The sequence below is a fragment of the Enhydra lutris genome, unplaced genomic scaffold (genome assembly GCF_002288905.1).
Source record: "Enhydra lutris kenyoni isolate GAN:26980312 unplaced genomic scaffold, ASM228890v2 scaffoldscaffold57, whole genome shotgun sequence".
Taxonomy (NCBI): Eukaryota; Metazoa; Chordata; class Mammalia; order Carnivora; family Mustelidae; genus Enhydra; species Enhydra lutris.
In genome coordinates this window covers 4,571,231-4,594,855 of record NW_019154141.1, presented here as the reverse complement: position 1 = coordinate 4,594,855, position 23,625 = coordinate 4,571,231, and the positions used below count along the sequence as shown (strand labels likewise).

The 23,625-nt window shown below is 39.6% G+C and overlaps 1 pseudogene; it reads right to left on the bottom strand.

Annotated features, from left to right (window-relative positions):
• Nucleotides 1–13,951, bottom strand: part of LOC111158052 — a 62,464-nt pseudogene extending 48,513 nt beyond the window's left edge.
• Nucleotides 13,952–23,625: the final 9,674 nt, after the last annotated feature.

Genomic DNA, 23,625 nt, shown 5'->3' with positions numbered 1-23,625 from the left:
AAAAAAACCCCAAAGGTTATGAACTATGTGATTCCATTTATAGAGCATTCTTGAAGTGTCAAAATTATAGAAATGGTGAAGAGATTGGTGTTTGGCAGGGGTTAGGGATGGGGGATAAGGAAGAGAGTTGACTGTGGCTATAATGACGGAACAATGGAACTATCCTGTATCTTAACTGTATCAATGTCCACAATGAGATTGTGATATCATGACAATTTTACATGACGTTACTATTGGGGGAAACCCGGTAAAGGGTACATGCAATCTATTTCTTAAAACTGAGTATGTACCTACCTCAAATAAAAATGTTTGATTAAAAAAATTGTAGTTACTTGTAGGACTAAGACTAAATGATGTTTTAAAAAGGAGAAAGAAATGGTTTGTACCACGTCAGTATAGACTCACTAAACTATAAACAGTTGAGGGGATTGGGAGAGCATGTGGGAAAAAAGCACTTTAACTGCTTTCAGTTACATTGAAGTAATACTATTAGTATTGTAAGACATATTATATGTATAATAGTACTATATTTGAATTGTAAGTATCAGTGTGAATTCATAAGGCATTTATCTTTAATATGTATATGTTATTCTATGTACAAAATGTAGAAAATACATCATGATTTTAACTCTGCTATTGAAAAAGCCTAGAAACAGGGGCGCCTGGATGGCTCAGTGGGTTGGGCCTCTACCTTCGGTTCAGGTCATGATCCCAGGGTCCTGGGATCCGGCCCCACATGGGGCTCTCTGCTCAGCAGAGAACCTGCTTCCCCCACTCTCTCTGCCTGTCTCTCTGCCTACTTGTGATCTCTGTCTGTCAAATAAATAAATAAATAAAATCTTAAAAAAAAAAAAAAAAGGCCTAGAAACAACGACCAATCCAATAGCAAAAGATATTTCTAGTATGCAGTGCTCCTGAAATACTTTTTCTAACTAAAAGAAATCTTGCCACACAAAATAGCAAGGTACCTATTTCTTTTCTTTTCTTTTCTTTTTTCAAAAACCCACTTAGAATCTTGTCAAAAAGAATCAGAAATCAACCTTCAGTTCCCTTTGACCAAAGATGGGACAATTTGAATTTCAATGGGAATAATTATTACAATGGCTTGAAACCTATTAGACATGTTTAGATCCATGAGTTTATAATGGTATTTTTAAAAATCAGTCATCTTTGAAGAATGTCAGGCAAACAGCCAATTATCTAATAAAGGAAAAAGTTAAGCAAAAACATTGTTTTCAATCATTTGTTTTACCTTTGTTTTCCTGTTCCACCCTTAAAAAAAAATTGCCTCAATATGAACTAACCATCATTCATGGATATTTAAACCAAATTCTCTTAACTGTTAATATAATTATGGCTCATAGAACTGAAATTGCTAGACTTTCATAGAACAGAAATGTACAGCTAGAAAGGGACTACTGTAAATAATTCTCATGATCTAGTCATGATGTTTTGTGTAAGAAATTACTCTCAAGATCCTTTGAAAATTCATTCTTTTTTTGTTGTTGAAAACTGAAAATTCTTTCTTGTTGAGCCTTATTTGGGTTAAGTAGATTGTAGCAAAATTTGTGAGCAATCAGGAAGAAAGTGGAAGAGGGTAAAATATACAATAACTGTGGGGACTTTTTTGAGAGATATATCAGTTTTACCCCAATAACTGGGATGCTTTTTTTTTTTTTCAAGATTTTATTTGTTTATTTTGAGAGGGAGAGAGAGAGAGAGCATGAGATGGCAAAGGGTAAGAGGGAGAAGCAGACTCCCTGCTCAGAAGGGAGCCCAAGGCAGGACTCCACCCCAAGACTCCAGGATCATGACCTGAGCCAAAGGCCGTCGCTTAACCAACTGAGCCACCCAGGAACCCCCCAGTAACTGGGATGCTTGACGGCATCTGGTAATGGTATTTTCTTCAAAGTTAAATGGTCAAATCCATACTTTTTTATACATGTTATTTCATTTTAAAAATCTCTTTTCCAGGGCACCTGAGTGGCTGTCATTAAGGGTCTGTCTTTGGCTCAGGTCATGATCTCCAGATCCTGGGATCGAGGTTACGTTGGGCTCTGAACTCATCAGGGAGCCCGCTTTCCCCTCTCCCTCAGCCTCTCCCCCTGCTTATGCTCTCTCTCTCTCTCTCTCAAATGAATAAAATCTTTAAAATAAATAGGGGCACCTGGGGGGCTCAGTCGCTAAGCATCTGCCTTCAGCTCAGGTCATGATCCCAGGGTCCTGGGATCAAGCCCCCGCATTGAGATCCCTGCTCCTTGGGGAGGCTGCTTCTCCCTCTCCCACTCCCCCTGCCTGTGTTCCCTCTCTTACTGTGTCTCTTTGTCATATAAACAAGTAAAATCTTTATTTAAAAAAAAATAAATAAAAATCTATTTTCCTTGTGTTTGAAGACAACAGCATATTTACACAAACACTCTCTCCAGTAGCATGCAATATTAATTAATTTTTAAAAATCTCTAGCCCATGTAAACCATGCCAACTTGGACAGCTCTCTATCAGGAAAACTTTTGAGCTGCGTTTTTCTTCAATTTGAGGCACTTAGCAAATTGGATCCAAATGTACTGAAGACGATATGCATTTCTGTTGGCATATTTCACAAACCGCTTTCTCTATCAAGGGAAAAATATCACCTTGTCACTAATTTCATTTTATTCAGCTTTTTGAGTTATGTAGCACAATGGTTAAAAGAAAGGGGTTTCTTGGGGTGCCTGGGTGGCTCAGTCGTCAAGCAGCTGCCTTCATCTGGGGTCATGATCCTAGGGTCCTGGGATTGGGCTCCCTGCTTGGTGGGGAGTCTGCTTCTCCCTCTCTCACTTCCTCTGCTTGTGTTCCCTCTCTCACTGTGTCTCTCTCTGTCAAATAAATAAAATTAAACAAATAAACAAACAAACAAAAAAAAGGAAAGAAAGAAAGAAAGGAAGGAAGGAAGGAAGGTTTCTTAGTCAAAAATCTTAACTTTTCTGTGCCTTGGTTTTCTTGTGAACTAACAGCACTAAAAACTGTGAGTGGTCCTTGGAATACAGTAGGTTCAAAGTTCAATGTTTGCTACTCTTACTTTATTATTTATACGATCCCAAAGTCTATGGGGAAAGGGACAATAGACAAATGAAGAGAGACAGAGAGAGAGAGACTCATTTGACTCTGTGCCTTGTGCCTTACAGGAGCAGCACTGTGCTAAGTGGTTTAGAGATATTGTCTCATCTAAACCTTAGTCTGACCCGAAGAACATCTTTATTGACCAACTGCATGAACTAGCTTTGATAACATCATGGTAAATCAGTTTAACGTTCAAATTTTTCAACCCCTTCTTCCCTGCTTCGCTTCCATGAAGGGATAATTACCCGTATCACTGATCCTGGGGTTGGCCCTTTGATTTGCTTTGGCTTTATGGCGGGCAGAACATGCTTTTTTGCCCCTTGACTTTGGATTTGTCCACATGACTTGCTGTAACCAATGGGATTTTATCAAATAGGACTTGAGGAGGAGCTTGAAATGCGTGAGGCAGTGAGACTTGCCCTCTTGCACTTCTGTGATTGAAGGAGAAGAGTATGTCCAGCTGTGCTGCTGAACCATGGAGGAGGAGAGCCACATGGGGCAGACTTGATGCCACCTGTAACTTGGATCCAAGCCCAGCCAAGCCCAGACTGGATCTACCAGACTCCGGTCATGCCACCGACAAATGAGAAGAAATAAATGAGTGTTGTTTGACATTAACGGGTTTTAGGGTGGTGTTTTATGCAGCATCTTTCTAGCAATGGCTAAGAGATACAAGCACCATATTTCTATTCTTCAACTCAGGAAAGCATAAGCATAATTCTTATTTCGTTTCTACTACCAGTATCTTAAAATGTAGTACGGGTAAGCTAATTAAATTGAATGCATGCAAAAAAACAAACAAACAAAAAACCAACTCCTGAATGCATCTAATTTCTTTTATAACTTAATGGGTTTCTCTGTTTATTAATGTGTGATACACCTTATCACACATTAAAAAGCAACTTAATTCAGCAGAAGGCAGACTCTTGGAGACACATCACTGTCATCAGTTTCTTTAACTTTTTTCTTTCCCGCGTAACATTTAATGATGTGAAGTACACAAAGGGGGGAAATAAACCACGCAAATAAAAGTAAACCGGGTTCTTTATAATATCTCCGTTAGAAATGAAAGGTGGCATCCTCATATTGATTCCAATAACTGATGTCAACTTTTCCATCCCAGAACGATTTGTCGCGATCTAAATTGGGATATTAAACAAATTTATTACATTAACTATAGAAAAATATATTAGAAACAAAGAAAAATTATGTTATAAAAAAAGGTACATGTTTTGTTTCTTTTCATTTTCGGTACTTACATATTGCTATCATTTTAAAATATGGTGAACTATTAATATCATCAGAACAGTCTTGATGACTTCTGGTATTAGTAATGTTGACATTATTTATAAGAGTCATTTTATTTTTTTTTTAATTTCAGTTATTTATTTGACAGAGAGATCACAAGTAGGCAGAGAGGCAGGCAAAGGGAGAAAGGAAAGCAGGCTCCCCACCGAGCATAGAGCCCGACTCAGGGTTTGATCCCAAGACCCTGAGAGCGTGACCTGAGCCGAAGGCAGAGGCTGGACCCACTGAGCCACCCAAGGGCCCCAAGAGTCATTTTAAAAATTATTAGAGGTCTATCATGCCCAGTATACTGGCATGGGTGGTGGAAAGAGAGAGCCAATCCACAGGAACATTCCTCACTCTTCCTGGAGCTTTACATTTCATGGTGGGGCGGAGAAGGAAGGCAAGGCATCAAACAGCCCATTGCACAATCAATAGTTTGATTATAATTGAGCAACAACACTAAAGGAGAAGTAGCGGGTGTTCTGAGAACAAAAACAGGGAAGGCTTCCCTGAATAAATGACATTTATTTATACAGTGATCTTACCTAAACAAAGCGTGGGCAGGGAGGGAAGTTGAGGATACAGAAGAAAAATTTGAGCAGAGGAAACAGCATTTGCAAAAGAAGGAAGGGGTACAATGCATTGGAGACGCGGGAAAGAGGTCCTTACAGCAAAACTGACAGTGGGGGAGGGAGGGAGAAAGATGAGACTAGAGAAATAAACTACTCCCACAGTTCAGGCAAAAGGTGGTAATGGCTCGGACTAGTGCTGGTGGCAGAGTTGAGAAGCACATGGATTTCAGTTTAGGATTAGCAGGGCTGATAAGAGGTCAGAGGTAATGGGTAAGGCAGAGGAAATTTTCTCTGATAATTCCCTAGTTTCTAATGGGTCACCTAGGTGGGTAGTCTTGCATTCACTAAGATGGGAAAATTTTTAAAAGATTCAGCCACATGAAGAGAAAAATACCCACATTCGGTTTTGAACATGTTCGTTTAAATCATTTAGGAAGCATCAAAGTAGAGATATTCGGCAAACAGTCAGATACATGGAACTAGAGCACAGGTTAGGTAACTACGGCCCATGGACCAAATCTGGTCTACCACCTGCTTTTGTAAATAAAGTTTTTATTGGAATGGAGCCATACTCATTTCTTTATGTACTGTTTATGGTTTCTTTCATGTTACAACAGTTGAGCTGAATAGGTATCATAGAAAAACTTTGGCCCTGGAGCCTACAATATTCATTACTGGGCCACTTACAGAACAAGTTTGCTGGTCTACACATTGAAGTAGGGTTCTCAGAGTTATCAGCACGTAAATTACAATTAAAGTTATGGAAGTAAATAACCTTGTTTGGAGAACGTAGATGGGGAAAGAGAACATAGATAGGATGGGGAAAGATGTCTAGGTTAGAACCTTATTGAACTATAGATTTAAAAAAGCACAAGTCTGGGGCGCCTGGGTGGCTCAGTGGGTTAAATCCTCTGCCTTCAGCTCGGGTCATGATCCCAGGGTCCTGGGATTGAGCCCCACATTGGGCTCTCTACTCAGTGGGGAGCCTGCTTCCCCCTCTCTCCTCCTGCCTCTCTGCCTACTTGTGATCTCTGTCTGTCAAATAAATAAATAAAATCTTCAAAAAAAAAAAAAAAAGCATGAGTCTGAAGCTGGATAAGGTGGCAAGAAGGCTGAGAAGGAAAGGCTAGAAAAGTGCATGAAAATCAGGGGAAGGCTATGCTATTTAGTTAAAAGATCAAGTAAAATAAGGAATAAAAAATGTCCATTTTTAATTTAACAGTTGTTACTGACCTCAGAAAAACCCATCCGGGTGGTGTGATTGGGGACAGAAATTGTTCTGAGTTGAGGGGAGCCTCAGAGAAGGCAAGGCGTTCAAGAAATTTAGCCGTTAAGAGGAGGGAGCTAACATACTTGCCTGAGGAGGAAATAAGGAAAGGTCCTGATAATATGTGAAGAAATCAATACTTCCCAATCCCAAAGAGAAGAATCTAGTTGAGAGGAGGAAGTTGAAGAAGGAGGAGACAGAAGGGAATATCCATGGTGCAGCCTTCCTGATGATGATGATGGAAGGAACAGGATCCAGCCTGTGAACTGACGAAGGACATCAGAGATGAGGCAAAAGGAAAAGGATGGGTGTAGGGAGTAGTAGGTCTGTAGTTCAGCAGGGTGTGTGTTCCCATCAGTTTCTTTTTCCTCTGAGAATAAGAGGCAGAGCACAATCTCCTAAGAGTTGTAGGCTAAGTAGAGGAGGAGGTGCAGACAGAAGACAAGGAGAAAATACAGAAAATATAAAATATTTTTATATTTTATATATTTTATATTTTACAGAAGTAAGTTAGGCACTTATTTCTGTAATTGCAGCAATAATTGCCATCTGAAAAGCCACAAACCCATTTTGACAGTATCTTGTTGGCTGACAAATAACTTCATCATCAGAATCCTAGCAGTGTTCTTTAAGGAAGGAGACAAACATGCCCGTCATTATGCAATGGAAACAGTCAATGGAATTAAAACCTTAACTTGGCTCTGAAGTAGAAATATCTACATGCCTGTTCAGAGCCCATGATTATATAATTTAGAGTATTTTTTAAGGGTTTTATTTATTTATTTGACAGACAGAGATCACAAGTAGGCAGAGGCAGGCAGAGAGAGAGGAGGAATCAGGCTCCCCGCTGAGCAGAGAGCCCGGCATGGGGATGGATCCCAGGATGATGGGATCATGACCTGAGCTGAAGGGAGAGGCTTTGACCCACTGAACCACCCAGGCACCCCCAATTTAGAGCATTTTTTAAAGCATTCTGCAAACAGGAATAAAGAAGCGTATTATTGAATGGTGGACAGAATAATTCTGTAGTAAAGACTGATCACTAAGTTCACGAATAAAAACTATATTACTTCTTTTCTTGATTTTATTAACATTTCTATCAGTCCTTCCAAGCTGGGGATTTGATGAAGCAGCAAAAAAGATAGAATCAATTCTTAGGGGGGAGGAGTCAAGATGGCAGAGAAGTAGCAGCTGAGACTACTTCAGGTAGCGGGAGATCAGCTAGATAGCTTATCTAAAGATTGCAAACACCTACAAATCCAATGGGAGATCGAAGAGAAGAAGAACAGCAATTCTAGAAACAGAAAATCAACCACTTTCTGAAAGGTAGGACTGGCGGAGAAGTGAATCCAAAGCGACGGGAACATAGACCGCGGGGGGAGGGGCCGGCTCCCGGCAACCGGCGGAGCAACGGAGCACAAAATCGGACTTTTAAAAGTCTGTTCTGCTGAGGGACATCGCTCCAGAGGCTTAACCGGGGGGAAGCCCACGCAGGGTCAGCGTGGCCTCAGGTCCCGCAGGGTCACAGAAGGATCGGGGGTGTCTGAGTGTCGCAGAGCTTACAGGTATTAGAACGGGGAAGCCAGCTACAGAGACAGAGCCGAGGAGTGAGCTCTAAGCTCGGGGTTACCTTGAACCGGTCGCAGGCTCGGTCAGCTCGGAGCGCAGCCGGAGGCAGGGTGACGGGAGTAATTGGGCGCTGTTCTCTGAGGGCGCACTGAGGAGTGGGGCCCCGGGCTCTTGGCTCCTCCGGGCCGCAGACCAGGAGGCCGCCATCTTCATTCCCGTCCTCCGGAACTCTACGGAAAGCGCTCAGGGAACAAAAGCTCCCGAAAGCAAACCCGATCGATCGTATTACTCAGACCAGCCCAGGTAAGGGCAGTGCAACTCCGCCTGGGGCAAAGACACTTGAGAATCACTACAACAGGCCCCTCCCCCAGAAGATCAACAAGAAACCCAGCCAGGACCAACTTCACCTACCAAGGAGTGCAGTTTCAATACCAAGGAGAGCAGCAGAATTCCAGAGGAGGAGAAAGCAAAGCACGGAACTCATGGCTTTCTCCACATGATTCTTTAGCCTTGCAGTTAATTTAATTTTTTTTTCTTTTTCAATTTTTTTTTCTTCTTCTGCTAATTTTTTTTAACTTTTACCCTTTTCTTTTTTAACGTTTTTTAACTAGTTTACCTAATATATATATATATATTTTTTCCTTTATATATTTTTTCTTTATTGGTTTTCTTTTTTTAATTGTGTTTTTTTTTTTTTTCCTTTCTGAACCTCTTTTTATCCCCTTTCTCCCCTCTCACGATTTGGGATCTCTTCTGATTTGGCTAAAGCATATTTTCCTGGGGTTGTTGCCACCCTTTTAGTATTTTACTTGCTCCTTCATGTGCTCTTATCTGGACAAAATGACAAGGCGGAAAAACTCACCACAAAAAAAAGAACAAGAGGCAGTACCAAAGGCTAGGGACCTAATCAATACAGACATTGGTAATATGTCAGATCTAGAGTTCAGAATGACGATTCTCAAGGTTCTAGCCGGGCTCAAAAAAGGCATGGAAGATATTAGAGAAACCCTCTCAGGAGATATAAAAGCCCTTTCTGGAGAAATAAAAGAACTAAAATCTAACCAAGTTGAAATCAAAAAAGCTATTAATGAGGTGCAATCAAAAATGGAGGCTCTGACTGCTAGAATAAATGAGGCAGAAGAAAGAATTAGCGATATAGAAGACCAAATGACAGAGAATAAAGAAGCTGAGCAAAAGAGGGACAAACAGCTACTGGACCATGAGGGGAGAATTCGAGAGATAAGTGACACCATAAGACGAAACAACATTAGAATAATTGGGATTCCAGAAGAAGAGGAAACAGAGAGGGGAGCAGAAGGTATATTGGAGAGAATTATTGGAGAGAATTTCCCCAATATGGCAAAGGGAACAAGCATCAAAATCCAGGAGGTTCAGAGAACCCCCCTCAAGATCAATAAGAATAGGTCCACACCCCGTCACCTAATAGTAAAATTTACAAGTCTTAGTGACAAAGAGAAGATCCTGAAAGCAGCCCGGGAAAAGAAATCTGTAACGTACAATGGTAAAAATATTAGATTGGCAGCAGACTTATCCACAGAGACCTGGCAGGCCAGAAAGAGCTGGCATGATATATTCAGAGTACTAAATGAGAAAAACATGCAGCCAAGAATACTATATCCAGCTAGGCTATCATTGAAAATAGAAGGAGAGATTAAAAGCTTCCAGGACAAACAAAAACTGAAAGAATTTGCAAATACCAAACCAGCTCTACAGGAAATATTGAAAGGGGTCCTCTAAGCAAAGAGAGACCCTAAAAGTAGTAGATCAGAAAGAAACAGAACAAAATACAATAACAGTCACCTTACAGGCAATACAATGGCACTAAATTCATATCTCTCAATACTTACCCTGAATGTTAATGGGCTAAATGCCCAAATCAAAAGACACAGGGTATCAGAATGGATAAAAAACAAAACCCATCTATATGTTGCCTACAAGAAACTCATCTTAAACCCGAAGAGACCTCCAGATTTAAAGTGAGGGGGTGGAAAAGAATTTACCATGCTAATGGACATCAGAAGAAAGCAGGAGTGGCAATCCTTATATCAGATCAATTAGATTTTAAGCCAAAGACTATAATAAGAGATGAGGAAGGACACTATATCATACTCAAAGGAACTGTCCAACAAGAAGATCTAACAATTTTAAATATCTATGCCCCTAATGTGGGAGCAGCCAACTATATAAACCAATTAATAACAAAATCAAAGAAACATATCGACAATAATACAATAATAGTAGGGGACTTTAACACTCCCCTCACTGAAATGGACAGATCATCCAAGCAAAAGATCAACAAGGAAATAAAGGCCTTAAACGACACACTGGACCAGATGGACATCACAGATATATTCAGAACATTTCATCCCAAAGCAACAGAATACACATTCTTCTCTAGTGCACATGGAACATTCTCCAGAATAGATCACATTCTTGGTCCTATATCAGGTCTCAACCATTATCAAAAGATTGGAATCATTCCCTGCATATTTTCAGACCAGAATGCTCTGAAGCTAGAACTCAATCACAAGAGGAAATTTGGAAAGAACCCAAATACATGGAGACTAAACAGCATCCTTCTAAAGAATGAATGGGTCAACCAGGAAATTAAAGAAGAATTGAAAAAATTCATGGAAACAAATTATAATGAAAACACAACGGTTCAAAATCTGTGGGACACAACAAAGGCAGTCCTGAGAGGAAAATATATAGTGGTACAAGCCTTTCTCAAGAAACAAGAAAGGTCTCAGGTACACAACCTAACCCTACACCTAAAGGAGCTGGAGAAAAAACAAGAAAGAAACCCTAAACCCAGCAGGAGAAGAGAAATCATAAAGATCAGAGCAGAAATCAATGAAATAGAAACCCAAAAAACAATAGAACAAATCAACGAAACTAGGAGCTGGTTCTTTGAAAGAATTAATAAGATGGATAAACCCCTGGCCAGACTTATCAAGAAGAAAAGAGAAAGGACCCAAATAAATAAAATCATGAATGAAAGAGGAGAGATCACAACTAACACCAAAGAAATACAGACAAGTATAAGAACATACTATGAGCAACTCTACGCCAACAAATTTGACAATCTGGAAGAAATGGATGCATTCCTAGAGACATATAAACTACCACAACTGAACCAGGAAGAAATAGAGAGCCTCAACAGACCCATAACCAGTAAGGAGATTGAAACAGTCATCAAAAATCTCCAAACAAACAAAAGCCCAGGGCCAGATGGCTTCCCAGGGGAATTCTACCAAACATTTAAAGAAGAACTAATTCCTGTTCTCCTGAAACTTTTCCAAAAAATAGAAATGGAAGGAAAACTTCCAAACTCATTTTACGAGGCCAGCATCACCTTGATCCCAAAACCAGACAAGGGTCCCATCAAAAAAGAGAACTACAGACCAATATCCTTGATGAACACAGATGCAAAAATTCTCACCAAAATACTAGCCAATAGGATTCAACAGTACATTAAAAGGATTATTCACCACGACCAAGTGGGATTTATTCCAGGGCTGCAAGGTTGGTTCAACATCCGCAAATCAATCAATGTGATACAACACATTAATAAAAGAAAGAACAAGAACCACATGATACTCTCCATAGATGCTGAAAAAGCATTTGACAAAGTACAGCATCCCTTCCTGATCAAAACTCTTCAAAGTGTCGGGATAGAGGGCACATACCTCAATATTATCAAAGCCATCTATGAAAAACCCACTGCAAATATCATTCTCAATGGAGAAAAACTGAAAGCTTTTCCACTAAGGTCAGGAACACGGCAGGGATGTCCGTTATCACCACTGCTATTCAACATAGTACTAGAAGTCCTAGCCTCAGCAATCAGACAACAAAAGGAAATTAAAGGCATCCAAATCGGCAAAGAAGAAGTCAAACTATCACTCTTTGCAGATGATATGATACTATATGTGGAAAACCCAAAAGACTCCACTCCAAAACTGCTAGAACTTGTACAGGAATTCAGTAAAGTGTCAGGATATAAAATCAATGCCCAGAAATCAGTTGCATTTCTCTACACCAACAACAAGACAGAAGAAAGAGAAATTAAGGAGTCAATCCCATTTACAATTGCACCCAAAACTATAAGATACCTAGGAATAAACCTAACCAAAGAGACTAAGAATCTATACACAGAAAACTATAAAGTACTCATGAAAGAAATTGAGGAAGACACAAAGAAATGGAAAAATGTTCCATGCTCCTGGATTGGAAGAATAAATATTGTGAAAATGTCTATGCTACCTAAAGCAATCTACACATTTAATGCAATTCCTATCAAAGTACCATCCATTTTTTTCAAAGAAATGGAACAAATAATCCTAAAGTTTATATGGAACCAGAAAAGACCTCGAATAGCCAAAGCAATATTGAAAAAGAAAGCCAAAGTTGGTGGCATCACAATTCCGGACTTCAAGCTCTATTACAAAGCTGTCATCATCAAGACAGCATGGTACTGGCACAAAAACAGACACATAGATCAATGGAACAGAATAGAGAGTCCAGAAATAGACCCTCAACTCTATGGTCAACTAATCTTCGACAAAGCAGGAAAGAATGTCCATTGGAAAAAAGACAGCCTCTTCAATAAATGGTGTTGGGAAAATTGGACAACCACATGCAGAAAAATGAAATTGGATCATTTCCTTACACCACACACGAAAATAGACTCAAAATGGATGAAGGATGTCAATGTGAGAAAGGAATCCATCAAAATCCTTGAGGAGAACACAGGCAGCAACCTCTTCGACCTCAGCCGCAGCAACATCTTCCTAGGAACATCACCAAAGGCAAGGGAAGCAAGGGCAAAAATGAACTATTGGGATTTTATCAAGATCAAAAGCTTTTGCACAGTAAAGGAAACAGTTAACAAAACCAAAAGACAACTGACAGAATGGGAGAAGATATTTGCAAATGACATATCAGATAAAGGGCTAGTGTCCAAAATCTATAAAGAACTTAGCAAACTCAACACCCAAAGAACAAATAATCCAATCAAGAAATGGGCAGAGGACATGAACAGACATTTCTGCAAAGAAGACATCCAGATGGCCAACAGACACATGAAAAAGTGCTCCACATCACTCGGCATCAGGGAAATACAAATCAAAACCACAATGAGATATCACCTCACACCAGTCAGAATGGCTAAAATTAACAAGTCAGGAAATGACAGATGCTGGCGAGGATGCGGAGAAAGGGGAACCCTCCTACACTGTTGGTGGGAATGCAAGCTGGTGCAACCACTTTGGAAAACAGCATGGAGGTTCCTCAAAATGTTGAAAATAGAACTACCCTATGACCCAGCAATTGCACTGCTGGGTATTTACCCTAAAGATACAAACGTAGTGATCCGAAGGGGCACGTGCACCTGAATGTTTATAGCAGCAATGTCTACAATAGCCAAACTATGGAAAGAACCTAGATGCCCATCAACAGACGAATGGATAAAGAAGATGTGGTATACATACACAATGGAATACTATGCAGCCATCAAAAGAAATGAAATCTTGCCATTTGCGACGACGTGGATGGAACTAGAGGGTATCATGCTTAGCGAAATAAGTCAATCGGAGAAAGACAACTATCATATGATCTCCCTGATATGAGGGAGAGGAGATGCAACATGGGGGGTTAAGGGGGTAGGAGAAGAATAAATGAAACAAGATGGGATTGGGAGGGAGACAAACCATAAGTGACTCTTAATCTCACAAAACAAACTGAGGGTTGATGGGGGGAGGGGGGTTGGGAGGGGGGGTGGGATTATGGACATTGGGGAGGGTATGTGCTATGGTGAGTGCTGTGAAGTGTGTAAACCTGGCGATTCACAGACCTGTACCCCTGGGGATAAAAATATATTATATGTTTATAAAAAATAAAATTAAAAAAAAAAAGAATCAATTCTTATATAGTTACCTGCGTAATCCGAGTTTTCTTCCATCTTTGGGACTTCGTATCCCCAACTAAACTTCAGCTGATATGAAAAAGTATCACGAAACACAGTTCCCACCATTTCATGATAGTTTTCTGAACGTGCCGTAGCCATCATTTCTGTAACAGCATTCCTCGTGATTATCCTTCCTGCCGTGTATGAAGAAACAACAATAATCATATCAACTCATCCCTAGAGAACACAAAACCAAGTTGCAATTACTTAGGTTTACTGGTATTTCTCATGTAGGTACTGAAAGTCGTTTCTATTGTTTTAGGCTCAACATAAATATGTGAAAAGATATAAATGACATGTCTTTTAAAAACCATTTGCAGGGGCCCCCAGTGGCTCAGTCAGTTGAGCATCCGACCCTTGGTTTCAGCTCAGGTGCATGATCTCAGGGTCGTGAGATCAAGCCCCGCCTCGGGCCCTGTGTTCTCGTGGGGAGTCTGCTTGAGATTCTGTCTCTCCCTCTGCCCCTCCCCTGCTCTAAAATAAATAAATAAGTAATTCTTTTAAAAAATTTGCAGCATTTTTAAAATGTGATCCCATTTTAGTAAAGAAACCAAATCTGCGTGCCTATATACATACATGAATATATTCGTCTATATATATGACCAGGTGTGTGTGTGTGTGTGTACATATTATCCTAAAAAGAGACCCACAGATTTAAATGGGAGGTATGATAGGGAGGGAAGTTTTGGTTATGATTTTCTTTTTTCTTCAGTTTTTATTGCTTAGCTTTATTTAGGGTGGTGTATCACCTTGGTGATTAATTAGAAATTAAAAAGAAAAAAAATATTTAAAATAATCAATGGAAATACTTGAGAATTGGGTAGGTTTTTCTTTTCCCGCCAAGAGGACTAATTTCTATCCCATGAAAGTACTACGCCAGTAGAAATAAATTACATGCAAATAAGCAGAGTATAAAAGTCACAAGTAAAGTTACAGTCCACCTATAGGTTCTTCGGAGTCAAGATCACCCCTTAGAATTGAGTTTAAAACATTCATCATGGATGAACTCATAATCTTCAGAAGGAATCCACCCAGTAAGTGGTTAATTGATCCATTACAAATGAAAACCTTGGAAACTCTGAAGTCCAATATATGACCTCCTTTTTGAAAGACTTTTTAAAAAATAATTTCATGTATTATGTTCTAATATTTTTACTGATTTTAACACAGTATTTACATCTCACTCAGGACAAGGTCTACATGAAAAAGGAAAAGGTATTTATTTTCATAGTGTAGCCACATCTTTCAAAACTATTCATCCTTCCAAACATGGAATAAGGCTGCGACATTTTTATGAGGACAATGCTAATTTCACTGATTTTCTCTGGCAGTATACAAATATTGTCAAGGGCAAAACATGAGTATTTGGGTTGGACAGCCTGAGTCAGATAAATGTAGAATGATACAACAGGAGAGGAGCTTGACTGGGAAAGGCTGGCACGGCAGGTGCCACATTCAAGGATAGACTCCCATGAGCCATGGGACCCCAAGGACAGAAAGCAGCAGAGAGTGTGCACTGTGTAGGCAGGGAGATCAGTCCCTGTGGCTTTTGTCAATGCTTCCTGAGTTGAAAAGACATGTGGTAAATGATCAAATGAGGGAGGTATGGGAAACCAGCTCAGGGTAAACTGAATGCTGGTCAGTCAGAGCACATGGCCAATGAGGGTAAGGGAGACAAGCAGAAGTCAGAGATCCAGAAGCTGCAATGAAGAATCACAAAACAGAAAACACTGCTCGGGGTAAAAAGTAAAATCATTTAGAATAGAGTCCAAACTTTTTTTTTCTCCTATTCCAACCTTACTTTTTGGATTACATATCATATAATAGTAATGACTCACAAGAGCATAGATTTCTAGGATGAGAGGGGTGTGTGGTTTAAAAAGCCCCCAGTTGGGGCACCTGGGTGTCTCAGTCATTAAGTGTCTGCCTTTGGCTCAGGTCAAGATCCCACGGTTCTGGGATCGAGCCCCACATTGGGCTCCCTGCTCAGCAGGAAGCCTGCTTCTCCTTCTCCCACTCCCCCTGCTTGTGTTCCCTCTCTCGCTGTGTCTTTCTCTGTCAAATAAATAAATAAAATCTTAAAATAAAATAAAATAAAATGCCCCCAGTTAAGTCTATATTACTTCTCACCCACCTACCCTCACCTGTAGCCCCACACCAACCCCTAGGTGGCCTGTGGAGTAAGGGTTCTTGTTCCAGTTCAGAACAACCAAAACATAGCCTCAGCAAATAGACTCAATTTGCAAAATGAACTTCAAGTTAAACATGTGCAGGTTGTATAATAATAATGAAACATTGATGACTGGGCAACACACCTTTCATAAAGGAAGCCAAAGCCATCTTCTCCATTAACCTCTGTGTCGCGTTAGTGACTGGGGTATGCGCCACAGCAGATCAGAGTCATTAAATTTATCCATACATCCCAGGACATGAAGAGGCTGTTCGGGAAGATGGGTTACTCTGAAGGGTTCTGAAAAGACACGCAAATATAGCCCTAGAAGCAATATTACTGTCCATTCCCTCAGCACACAAAAGAAAAATGGACCAAGTTATAAAGTGGTTCCGATATCGAGAAACATTCAAACACATTTTGAGAAAGTAAGTATTGTCATTGAGCATTGAGCTTCGTTTTGCCCTAATTTTTGCCTTCCTCAAATACTGCCTATCCTTTAAAGAAAACACCTTTTCAAAAACATACAACTTTAAATGCGTCCATTGATTTTAACTCACTAATACAGCAACCCGACTAGTGAACCATTATTGAATGCGTGCCTTCATATGTAATGTAATACAAGTACCTAGCATCAAATATGAGATATTCCTGCCAAAAATGTTCAGCCTGAAGTTAATGCTGTTTTTCAACCTATTTTTCTGTTTAAAGAAATGTAAGAAGGCAAAAGAATGAGTTAAATGACAGCATGAAGAAGGAATCAGACAAATACAGAATATGAATATTCAACAAGATATGAGATGGTCTCATTGGTTGTGGGCTTATCAAAACCAACTTTAAAAAAATTTTTCAGGGACACCTGGGTGGTGCAGCTGGTTAAGCATCTGACTCTTGGTTTTGGCTCAGGTTGTGATCTTAGTGTTGTGAGATCAAGCCCCACATGGTGCTCTGCGTTCAGGACAGTCTGGTGGAGATTCTCTCTCCCTCTCCCATTGTCCCTCCCACTCATGCTCACCCTCATGCTCTCTCTCTCAAATAAGTAAGTAAATCTTTAAAAATTTTTCTTAATTTCTTAAAATTTCTTAAAAGAAATTTTCAGGAAATTTAGGCAATTGAACTTGAAATGAGATGATTATATGCAATTTTTGTTAATTTTTTGAAATGTATTAGTGGTTATAGAGAATAGATGTTTAAATTTTGTAGATTCTAGCTGAAGTATGACAGTAAAGTGTCATATATCTTGAAAGAGGAGAGACACAGAGATGAAGCAAAGATGGCAAGAAGTTAACACCTGTCAAATCTGGGTTGTGGGTGAAGAGAAAAGGATGTGGGTTTATTGGACCAGTATTTCTACATTGAGATTTAAAACATTTGTGATAAGTTCTTTTAAAATTGTAGTGAGTGATTAGGGGCACCTGGGTGGCTCATTGGGTTAAAGCCTCTGCCTTTGGCTCAGGTCATGATCTCAGGTCCTGGGATCAAGCCCCACGTCGGGCTCTCTGCTCGGCAGGGAGCCTGCTTCCCTCTCTCTCTCTGCCTGCCTCTCTGTCTACTTGTGATCTCTATCAAATAAATAAAATCTTTTAAAAAAAGGTTCTAGGGGCACCTGAGTGGCTCAGTGGGTTAACCGTCTGCCTTCGGCTCAGGTCATGATCCTAGAGTCCTGGAATCGAGCCCCACGTCAGGCTCTCTGCTCAGCAAGCCTGCTTTCCCTCTCTCTCTCTGCCTGCCTCTCTACCTACTTGTGATCTCTCTCTGTCAAATAAATAAAATAAAAATTAAAAAAAAAAAAAGGTTCTAGTGGGTGATTATTACAAATGTACCCCCCATCAACATAGTGGCTTAAATAGTCTAACTGAATGCTTCAAGAGCTATTGCACAGAATGGAAAGACTATGTGAACTCTGCTAGCTCCCAGGGAAATGTTACTATTTTTAAACAGAGTACAGTCTCGATGTAGCCAAGGCAGCCCCAGATACATCTCAAGGAAACAAAGCAAATCTCTTTGACCTAATGTCCATGTCCTTGTGCTAAGAACTCAACAGAATGCAAAGATATTGACAATCAGAAATCTGGCTCCCTAAACCACTCTATGTTTACAAAAAAGCATAGCCTTGAAAAGAGATCCCAAAAAAAGTTCCCTAATTTTTCCTCATAGAATGTTTTTCCCCCAGCCCTCCCAACTAGTAGAATCTTAATCACAATGTCCCCAGTAGAGTGCTACCATTTACTCATTTAAAATCTATTTCATTTTTTTTTTCCCTAACACTAAAGTTGGCTCCAAGTAAATCAGAATGACTCCACAAGATCCAAAGGGAGTAATTATTTGGAGAATGGCTCCTTCTAAATCAATAAAATGTTACTTTGCTTCTCAGGAGCTATCCTAGGAGTTCTTTAGTTGATCTCATCAATTTGCCATAAATATTATCCTTTTCTGCAATATATCTCATTCCACAATATTTGCAAAATATTGTATCTAGAATTCCCAGTCAACTAACCTGTGGAATTTGTGACTATAAAAAAGCAACAAAAAATAGCATAATACTAAAGGATGGATTTTCATATGGAAAAATAGATATTGTGAACCATACCAAAATGCTCTCTTTTTTCATTTTCCATTGTTTAAGAAAATTCTTGTATAAAAGGGCCTGAGTTTGTTGATACATGCTTATCTCTCTTTCAATCATTTTCTCCTGTTCATGGAGAGGGTGAGGTAAATATTGTACAGCAATAACTAGAAGAAAGAAAAGACCAAAAAAAGTCCAATTACAAAAAAGCTTTCAAACACTTTGAAAATGTTGCTTCAAATGCACTGACTTGATACCTTATTCAACACTGCAGATACACATTCAGGAGGGGTTTTTGTGAGAGTAAAGGTATTAATGAATGTAAACTATCTTGTCAGTCAGTATTTCTTTCCAGGCTCTTGTGGCTATGGGTAACAAGGGTAGTGCTGTAGGAGGTCTTTCCTCTCTTGTCTCAAAAGTAACTTTTTTTTCTCTCCCAAATCTTGACATTACTACAATCTAAAGTAAACAAGGGAGTAAAATGTTAGCAATGCTTGGAATTCAAAAAACACTTTGCCCTTCACTTGGTTTAAGAAAAGAAGTATAACAGGGGCACCTGGGTGGCTCAGTCTGTTAAGCATCTGCCTTTGGCTCTGGTCGTGATCTTGGGGTCAAGGGATTGAGCCCTGCATTGGGCTCCTGCTCAGTGGGGGTCTGCTTGTCCCTCTCCCTCTGCCCACCCACCCACCCCTGCTTCTCTCTCTTTCAAATAAATAGAATCTTTTTTAAAAAAGCATAACAGAAATAAAACATATCCAGTTATTTTGTCGGAGAATTGCCCACGAGCAGTCTATACTTTGAATGGCATGCTTTTGCATGCTTATTTAATATCTAGGTAACCACTGAGTAAGGCAAAGTCAAATAACATCAAAGTCATTCTTAGAATCCCAAAGAGCTAATTTCTTCTATTAAATCCATGGGTCCTCCTTTTGAACTAAGATTATAAGACAGATGCAGATGAAAACCAAAAACATAGTAGTGGGTATGACTGAGGTCATTGATTTGTAGGTCATCATGATGTGTAACGGGGATCTTTCTGTTTTTACTTTGAAATGCCAGAGATGATTTGGCATCACAACTCGGGTTATTTAAATTCATTTGAGTAAATGTTGATGTCATACACAAATTCAATTTCAGAGAATTTGCTTTTTTTTTCTTTTTTGATCAAAGAAAAGGTAAAGCGACCAAATATCAAAATAATCTCTAAATTTAATTTGAGAAAACATCTACATCAAAACATTCATCTTCACCTTATGGCTGTACAGGTCTGTCTGAAGCTCAGGAAACTATCCACAAAGACATTTTAAAAGAAAAAAAAAGCCACAGAGAAAAGTAACTTGTCCTAATGCCTATACTTGCCTTACAAATTCTCAAAAGGTTACCCAGGAAGTATAAATCTGACCAAAAGAAATTAGTTATACTTGTACATACTTCTGAGTATCTCCTACATTTTACTACTGCACTAAAATCCTATATAACTGAGTTTAAAAAATTAAATCACTCACTAGGTCTACAATATAAAACACATTAATTTAGAAATATCAGAACGATAGAATAACTTTAACACTATCAATCAATATGCTTGGCATTGGCTATATGTCCTTTATGTCTTACTCACCTTGTGCAAAGTGGAAGGTTAAAAACAAATTTGACTCTCAGGAAAATGAGTGAGGAACTTAGAAGCACCTCTGATTCATTGTTTTCTTTTTTTCTAGGAGAACAGCTAAGATTCCTTCAAGGGCTCTTCTGCAAATGTTTGCCTCGCTTAAAACTGTTTTTATTCAATTTGGCATCTGAAAACAGGACACAATCCGTGTGTAAAAAGTCTGTCAAATGTTCTTTACTTGCTAAGTTGGTTTGTGTTTGTTTGTTTGTTTTTTCCCATGTCTTTCTTGTGCAATTACTCTGCAGGGACCATGTAGCTGTGGATGGTTGGCTAAGCATGACACATGGTAATTATTGTTCTGTCTTTCCGGCATTCATAAAAAGCAATCAGATTCCAAAAGGAAGGAAAAAAAACCCACGGTGTTGGGTAAGTCTTTATTAGCCTTTCACGATTAAAAATTAAACAGCCAAGTCCAAAAAAGAGAATAAAAAGAAAGGGAATGGAGCAGAGAGAGGGAAAATGAGGCTCAATCTTCTCAGAAATCAGAAAAATACACACAAGTAGCCTTCACCTAAGACTTAACTGCAATTCCGTGACGTGGTTCCTCATGCTGATGGAATCCTGTGTGCTAGGAAGTACGTGGAAGGGTTTATAACGAATTTCCTTGCTTACTAATGAAAGCAAACCTATGAAATTGGTGCTATAGTCACAACCGTGTTATAGATTCGAAAAGTGAGGCTTATAGGTGGAAGGTATCAGCAGATGTTCAAATAACAGCAGAGCCCACATGTGAGTCCACAGCCGCGTTTGGACTCCAAGCCCCTCACTCTCAATGACCACTATGAAAATTATACTAATGAAAACAGTATCTAATACCCATTCTCATAGTTTAATAGTTTAGGCGAGATGGTGGAACTTTCATGATTGTGTTGCTTTTATTTTTCAGCAAACATATGAGACATTATCAGAACTGTAAGTAAGCCCTGCTTATCAATCCTGAAAATTCTCATTCCATGATTTTTTACTGTAATTAGTACATGTCCTAGATGTATACATGAGTTGATAACCATTCATGAAAGAGGACAGAAACACCAGTAAGACAATTTCAGGGACTACCATTTTTCTTTTCTTTTCTTTTCTTTTTTTTAATTTATTTTCAGCATAACAGTATTCATTGTTTTTGCACCACACCCAGAGCTCCATGCAATCCGTGCCCTCTCTAATACCCACCACCTGGTTCCCCCAACCTCGCATCCCCCGCCCCTTCCAACCCCTCAGATAGTTTTTCAGAGTCCATAGTCTCTCATTGTTCACCTCCCCTTCCAATTTCCCTCAACTCCCTTCTCCTCTCCATCTCCCCTTGTCCTCCATGTTATTTGTTATGCTCCACAAATAAGTGAAACCATATGATAACTGACTCTCTCTGCTTGACTTATTTCACTCAGCATAATCTCTTCCAGTCCCATCCATGTTGCTACAAAAGTTGGGTATTCATCCTTTCTGATGGAGGCATAATACTCCATAGTGTATATGGACCACATCTTCCTTATCCATTTGTCCATTGAAGGGCATCTTGGTTCTTTCCACAGTTTGGCGACCGTGGCCATTGCTGCTATAAACATTGGGGTCCAGATGGCCCTTCTTTTCACTACATCTGTATCTTTGGGGTAAATACCCAGTAGTGCAATTGCAGGGTCATAGGGAAGCTCTATTTTTAATTTCTTGAGGAATCTCCACATTGTTCTCCAAAGTGGCTGCACCAACTTGCATTCCCACCAACAGTGTAAGAGGTTCCCCTTTCTCCACATCCCCTCCAACACATGTTGCTTCCTGTCTTGCTAATTTTGGCCATTCTAAGTGGTGTAAGGTGGTATCTCAATGTGGTTTTAATTTGAATCTCCCTGATGGCCAGTGATGATGAACATTTTTTCATGTGTCTGATAGCCATTTGTAAGTCTTCATTGGAGAAGTGTCTGTTCATATCTTCTGCCCATTTTTTGATATGATTATCTGTTTTGTGTGTGTTGAGTTTGAGGAGTTCTTTATAGATCCTGGATATCAACCTTTTGTCTGTACTGTCATTTGCAAATATCTTCTCCCATTCCGTGGGTTGCCTCTTTGTTTTCTTGACTGTTTCCTTTGCTGTGCAGAAGCTTTTGATTTTGATGAAGTCCCAAAAGTTCATTTTCGCTTTTGTTTCCTTTGCCTTTGGAGACATATCTTGAAAGAAGTTGGACTACCATTTTTATCAAGAAAATGGATATAAACATAGTCTTTGACTCTAATTGTATCCTTCCTTTTTAGTGCTCACATTTCTCCTCTTGTTTTGCCAGTCACTACTCGAAGTAAAAGTCCACGAACCAAACAACACCAAATATTTAACTTGGTTTCAATCCCAGACATTAATGATGAGATTTATTTTATATGGATGGGGAAAAAAACAATAAAAATCATATTGTAGGGATGCCTGGGTGGCTCAGTCATTAAGCGTCTGCCTTTGGCTCAGGTCATGATCCCAGGGTCCTGGGATCGAGCCCCGCATCTGGCTCCCTACTCTGCAGGAAGCCTCCTTCTCCCTCTTCTACTCCCTCTGATTGTGTTCCCTCTCTCAATGTCTGTCAAATAAATAAAATCTTTTTTTAAAAAATCATATTGTAATACATACACACACCTTTCTTAGTGACTGAATTTAAAAGCAAACTTATTTTTGTCATTTTGGGGATTTTATTATCCTAGAGGGTACAGGGAAGTGCTTACATGATACAAGGTTAGAAGTCTGAGACCTACATTCCAATCCTTTCACTCACTGGCAGAATTCCCAGACCTCTGTTCCACATGGATTAGGAGGCGCTGGACCTTTTCTGTTTGGAGCCTCTGCACACTAACACCTGGGTATTACTGCTTCTGGGTCCCAAAGCTGAACTCCTCCAAACTTGGATTTGTGGGGGCTCATGTCGCATCAAGCCAGGCCTCCTCAGCACACTTCACAGATCTTCTAATCTACTCCTTTGTCTTCCTACTCTCCCTGGGTCCTTAGCCCTACTTCTGCTGAACTTCTGCTTCAGTGCATGAATGTACTGTTTTAATGAAATCTCAGAGACCACTGGGTGGAGGGTTCCCTCCCACCATCTCTACTCTGTGTGAACTTCCCAGAAGAAACTGGGCTGGTCTTCACTAAACTCAATCACACTACTCAATCTCTCAACCCAGTCTTACAACCTACTCTAAAATCCAGCTTCCTCTTTATGATTTCTAATATAGTATCTTCTCTCCTCCCCACTTTTCTCAGACATGCCTAATCATTAAACGTGGGGAAATATTTTCCACTGGCTGCTGTCCCCTTTCTTAAGCTACTTAATCCTATAAACTTCATATACTCACTCATCTCACATTTGCTGCACAAACCCCCACGGTATTAGATTTTCAGCAGTGCTATAACAAGCTGCCACGAGCGGGGTGTATTAAAACAAACAGAAATTTATTCTTTCACAGTTTCA